Source organism: Tachysurus fulvidraco, chromosome 3, assembly GCF_022655615.1.
Source record: "Tachysurus fulvidraco isolate hzauxx_2018 chromosome 3, HZAU_PFXX_2.0, whole genome shotgun sequence".
Taxonomy (NCBI): Eukaryota; Metazoa; Chordata; class Actinopteri; order Siluriformes; family Bagridae; genus Tachysurus; species Tachysurus fulvidraco.
Window position 1 is genome coordinate 3,077,162 of NC_062520.1, and position 6,000 is coordinate 3,083,161.

The following is a 6,000-nucleotide window of genomic DNA, read 5'->3' on the forward strand; positions in this document are numbered from 1 at the left end:
TTAAATTGTCACACGATTTCTCATGATTTATGCAAGTGCACAGGTTTTCGGTGCATATGTAGCTGCTCCGGCTGCCAATCATAATTAATGTGATTTCTTAAATCTGAAGTTGTTTCTGGGGGGAAGAAGAGCAGGGAACAAGATGAAGGTTCCTCCATTAGTTCTGCTAAATTGATGATTGAAACTTCAGTCCTACCTTCAGGCCTCATTGACAGACGGGAAGGAGGCTTGCGGCGCCGCAGGACCGCTTCCTGTGAGACACACACCGAAACAGAGAGGAAGAGGAAGAGAGAGGGTCAGTTTGTTCAGATTTTGTTCAGTTCAGTTTGCTGTCAGTTTGTTCAGATCAACAGATCTTGGTTAATAAAGAACGGCAAATGCGGCCAGGCTTTTAAAGGATACGCTAAAAAAAACACAATACAATTTAAGTATAATAGTTTTAACTGATTAATCGATTGGTGAAATTTAAGCTTGCTAGCTAGCAGGCCCAGCTCCAGACATGAGATGAAAGGTGGGCCAAGTGATATTCCAGGTGGGCCGGATTATTATTTATTTTGTTTTATTTTATTTATTTTTTATATATATATATATATATATATATATATATATATATATATATATATATATATATATATATATTGGGGGGGTGTTCTTTAATACCATATATTTAAGACAATTGTTAGGGTTGTTTGTTATTGTTGTGTTTGTGTTTTCTTCATTTTTAATATTTTTTGTACATATTTTGGAACTATTTAGTATCTTTATATATATATATATATATATATATATATATATATATATATATATATATATATATATATATATATAAAGGGTTAACATGTTTATTTTTACATTCTCTCTTTTTGCATTTGTAATATTTTTTTGACCCCTTAACAGATCTTGTATCAATTAAGTAACTTTAGATTTGATAAATAGGGGCAATTCTTTTAAAATAGTTATTTACATCAGCTAAAACAAACTTGTTACGTGAGTGAAGCATGAACTGTAAGAATTGGGTTTTGTTATAGAAGGGGCAGTTCTTTTAAACCAACTATTTACATCAACTAGAACAAATTTGTTACAAACTAAAAATGTTCATTTGATCTGAAAATGCTGTTTTTCTTAAGAACTATTCTCACATCTGTTAATATAGGCGCACACACACACACACGCACAGGCGCACACACACGCACAGGCGCACACACACACACACACACACACACACACACACGCGCAGGCGCACACACACGCGCAGGCGCACACACACACACACGCGCACAGGCGCACACACACGCACAGGCGCACACACACACAGAGGCGCACACACACACACACACACACACACACACACACACACACATACACACACACACACAGGCGCGACACACGCACAGGCGCACACACATACGCACGCACAGGCGCACACACACACGCACAGGCGCGCACACACACACACACACACACACACACACACACACACACACACACACACACACACACACACACACACACACACACAGGCACAGACACACAAACAGGCACAGGCACATGTTGTATTTTATTAGGCTATATATAGTGTGTTAATCAAGTTCACTAACAGTTCTAATAAAGTTACTGTGACTGTCGTTTATTGCTTTCTAAGCACGTCCGTTTACCTCTAAGGTTGCGTGAATGTGAATGAATGAGCTAAGTCTGTCTATCTGTCTGTCTGTCTAGGAGGGGGGAAAAGATGGCTAATTAGATGGCTAATTAGTCAAGCATATCGTTTCGTAAATAAACATATTCAACATAATTAAAGCCAAAAAAAAAAATATTCAACACAATATTTACCTCAGCAAGATCATAACTGCCTAGGATTAATTAGCAATGAATGCTAATTTCACGAGAAACATTTTTTTCCAGCGAGTTACCACCATATCTGAAGATAACGTTGACGATCCTTAACTTACGGCTACGGTGACATCACTGACACTGGAGACTCCTTCTGTACACAAACAGTTAAATAAACACCTCATGACAGAAAGTAGGTCAATGTGTCACGTTCAATTCGTTTTATATACGAAGCGTTCACCATAGAAGTCAGGCCAAGGAGCTGTTACTATAGAAACAATAACGTATGTGATCGAGAGTTAAAGCTGCTGTTATAGAAAATTAATCAAAAATTTTTGACCAATCAGCATTTAAAAATCATGTAGTGTATCATACAGAGGGGACACGGTGGCTTAGCGGTTAGCACGTTTGCATCACACCTCCAGGGTCGGGGGTTCGATTCCCGCCTCCACTTTGTGTGTGTGGAGTTTGCATGTTCTCCCCGTGCCTCGGGGGTTTCCTCCGGGTACTCCGGTTTCCTCCCCCGGTCCAAAGACATGCATGGTAGGTTGATTGGCATCTCTGGAAAATTGTCCGTAGTGTGTGAGTGTGTGAGTGAATGAGATTGTGTGTGTGCCCTGTGATGGGTTGGCACTCCGTCCAGAGTGTATCCTGCCTCGATGCCCGATGACGCCTGAGATAGGCACAGGCTCCCCGTGACCCGAGAAGTTCGGATAAGCGGTAGTGAATGAATGAATGAATGTATCATACAGGATGAAGATACGAAACAAGATACAGGAGCATACGTTCAAGGAAACTTGTTGCCATGAGAACCACAAGGTAAATCAGGGAGAAAGAAACGGCAGAAAAAAAAAATTCAAATTTTTTTAATTAAATGTTATGAATCCAAAAATAACAGCTACGAATTTTCCCCCCTAGTCAGATTGTGATTGTTGACTCATGGTGGAGGAAAACTGTAAAATAATCTAATCTCATTTATTTACTAATAAAACTGAATACATAATTATTTACTATGGTCTGGGATCAGAAGTCCGTTCTGTAAAAAAAAAAATAATAATGCACAATTAATTTTGTTTTTAGTAAAAGTTTCTTTTTATCCACTGATTTTGAATCTGTGTTCAGCTGCTGGTTTGGTTTCTGTGCTTTAAAGTCTTTATTTAAGAAACGTCTCTAAAAGTGATGGATGGAGGAAAACCTCTCTACTCAATCTCTCTAGATTCTCTACATTTGGTGAAAAAAAAACATGCTTCCTTTCTTCCTTTCAGAAATGATGGACTGTGTTTCTACACACACACACACACACACACACACACACACACACACACACACACACACACACACACACACACTCTCTCTCTCTCTCTCACACACACTTACTCTAATTCTGCTACAGAGAGTCAGTGTATTTTGCTCCTGTGACTATGGCTGAGCTGTTTTTTGCCCCCGTCATGGGTGAAACCGTATTACATCACCTCAGTCTCGGACGAGTAACGGCGCCTCGGCTAACAAGTGCTAATGCTCTCTAAATCCATCATGTGTGTCAGGATCCAGCTGGAGCCCGGGGTCACCCTCGCCATCCATCCTCCAGCACTGTGAGTGTCTCTCTGATGGATGAGGTCACTCAGAGGTATGCTGCTTTTCCACCCCGTCTCACACACACACACACACACACACACACACACACACACACACACACACACACACACACACACACACACACACACACACACACACACACACACTTTCTCTCTCTCTCAACCTGAGAAAAGCTGTTTCACACATACAGTATAAACACACATTTTATCTTTCTTTCTGTCCCAGAGGTAAATCAGGATGTTGCCTAGTGGCACATCAGAACTTTATCACCACTTAGCGAAGGAGGTGTGGCCTCTGAGTATTAATGAAGGAGGTGTGGCCTCTGGGTGTTAATGAAGGAGGTGTGGCCTCTGGGTATTAATGAAGGACGTGTGGCCTCTGAGTTTTAATGAAGGTGTGGCCTCTGGGTATTAGTGAAGGAGGTGTTGCCTCTGGATATTAGTGAAGGAGGTGTTGCCTCTGGGTATTAGTGAAGGAGGTGTTGCCTCTGGGTATTAGTGAAAGGGATGTGGCCTCTGAGTATTAGTGAATGAGGTGTGGCCTCTGGGTATTAGTGAAGGAGGTGTGGCCTCTGAGTATTAGTGAAGGAGGTGTGGCCTGTCAATCTCAGTGATGGAGGTGTTGCCTGTCAGTATCATTGATGGAGGTGTGGCCTGTCAATCTCAGTGATGGAGGTGTTGCCTGTCAGTATCATTGATGGAGGTGTGGCCTGTCAATCTCAGTGATGGAGGTGTGGCCGGTCAATCCCAGTGATGGAGGTGTGGCCTGTCAATCCCAGTGATGGAGGTGTGGCCGGTCAATCCCAGTGATGGAGGTGTGGCCTGTCAATCCCAGTGATGGAGGTGTGGCCGGTCAATCTCAGTGATGGAGGTGTGGCCTGTCAATCTCAGTGATGGAGGTGTGGCCGGTCAATCTCAGTGATGGAGGTGTGGCCTGTCAATCTCAGTGATGGAGGTGTGGCCTGTCAGCAAAACTATTTGTGACTTATAGTGAACTGACACAAGTGGAAAGAAGAACAGATTTAGAGCTGACCGCAGGAATGATATAAATATCAGTTTTTATTAGATAAAACTTTATTGATCCCAAGGGGAAATTAGAGCGTAATCTCTCTCTCTCTCTCTCTCTCTCTCTCTCTCTCTCTCTCTCTCTCTCTCTCTCTCTCTGTGTATCTGTCTCACCCAGAATTCATGGCATGAGTATGCCCGTCTCACCTCCCATCATTCTCCCTCTCTGAGTAAACGCTCCGTATCGAACGCTGTTTAATGATATTCAGTAGTCTGATCTTCAGTCTTTCCCTTCACACACTTCACCATCGAGATCAGACAGAAGGTTCCACATCGTACATCAGCGATAAGCAGAAACACGCTTTAATTGGAAAATAATTAAAGACTGAGTTAAATAAGAGATCTCGTTGTCCCGTTGATGTTTTGCTATACAAACATGAAACACGGTTCATTTGGGCAAGCCATGGCCTAATGGTTAGAGAGTCTGACTCGTAATCCTGAGGTTGTGGGTTCGGGTCTCGGGCCGGCCACGAACGAGGTGCCCTTGAGCAAGGCACCGAACCCCCCAACTGCTCCCCGGGTGCTGCAGCATAAATGGCTGCCCACTGCTCCGTGTGTGTGTGTGTGTGTGTGTGTGTGTGTGTGTGTGTTTGTGTGTGTTCACTGCTGTGTGTGTGTACTTTGGATGGGTTAAATGCAGAGAACGAATTCTGAGTATGGGTCACCGCACTTAGCCGTATGTCACGTCACGTCATATTAAAGTATATATTTAAGTATATTAATGTATAATAATATATTATAGTATATTAATATATATATATATATATATATATATATATATATATATATATATATATATATATATATATATATATTATATTAATGTATAACTTACTTCTCTCCAGAGAACACACACTCTTCTAAAGCAGTAACAGAGTGAGACACGTTTATTCTATGAGACGTAAATCTGTGTTGAAGAATTTACGACGATTTAAGACACATGTACGTGGCCCTGTGGTAAAGTCCTCTAGGAGGACTAAAACGCCCGAGAAAGAGAAATTCAAACACAGTGCATATCCAACTAGGACAGGGAGAAAGAGTGTGTGTGTGTGAGTGTGTGTGTGTGAGTGTGTGTTTGTTGGTTGGGGGGGGGGGGGGGTGTTTATGTGTGTGGTAAACACCAAGGCTAAATCCTTTTGTGTAAATTCTGATAAAACTCACCCAGCTGTCTATCTATTCTTACCATGAAGCCTTCCTTTTATCCATCATCCCAGCAATCAATCAATCTTGACGTGTTTTGGGAGACGAGGAAACACGTCTGTTTCTGCTCACAGGGAATATCGGAACGTTCTGGAGGGTTGGCGAGGGTACAGAGCTCTCAATGATATTAATACGGTTCAGTTATCCAGCATCTCGCTCATACGTATCGCTGCATTAAAAAAAGAAAACAGAAAGAAATAATAAGATGGATGTTTATTGCTGGAATTAACACTGAACACTGGAGTTCTGTTACACCGGTGGAACGAAAAGTGACTTCTGGGACGTTTTCGTTCAGTATAAAGACGCGTCT

At 41.9% G+C, this 6,000-nt stretch overlaps 1 long non-coding RNA gene across 1 annotated transcript; it reads right to left on the minus strand.

The window, feature by feature from the left end:
* Positions 1 to 196: 196 nt before the first annotated feature.
* Positions 197 to 1,910, minus strand: LOC125140893. Its single transcript, XR_007140206.1, has 2 exons — positions 1,831 to 1,910; positions 197 to 251 (listed from the first exon to the last, which is right to left on the minus strand). It is a non-coding gene; the product is annotated as an uncharacterized LOC125140893 (long non-coding RNA).
* Positions 1,911 to 6,000: the final 4,090 nt, after the last annotated feature.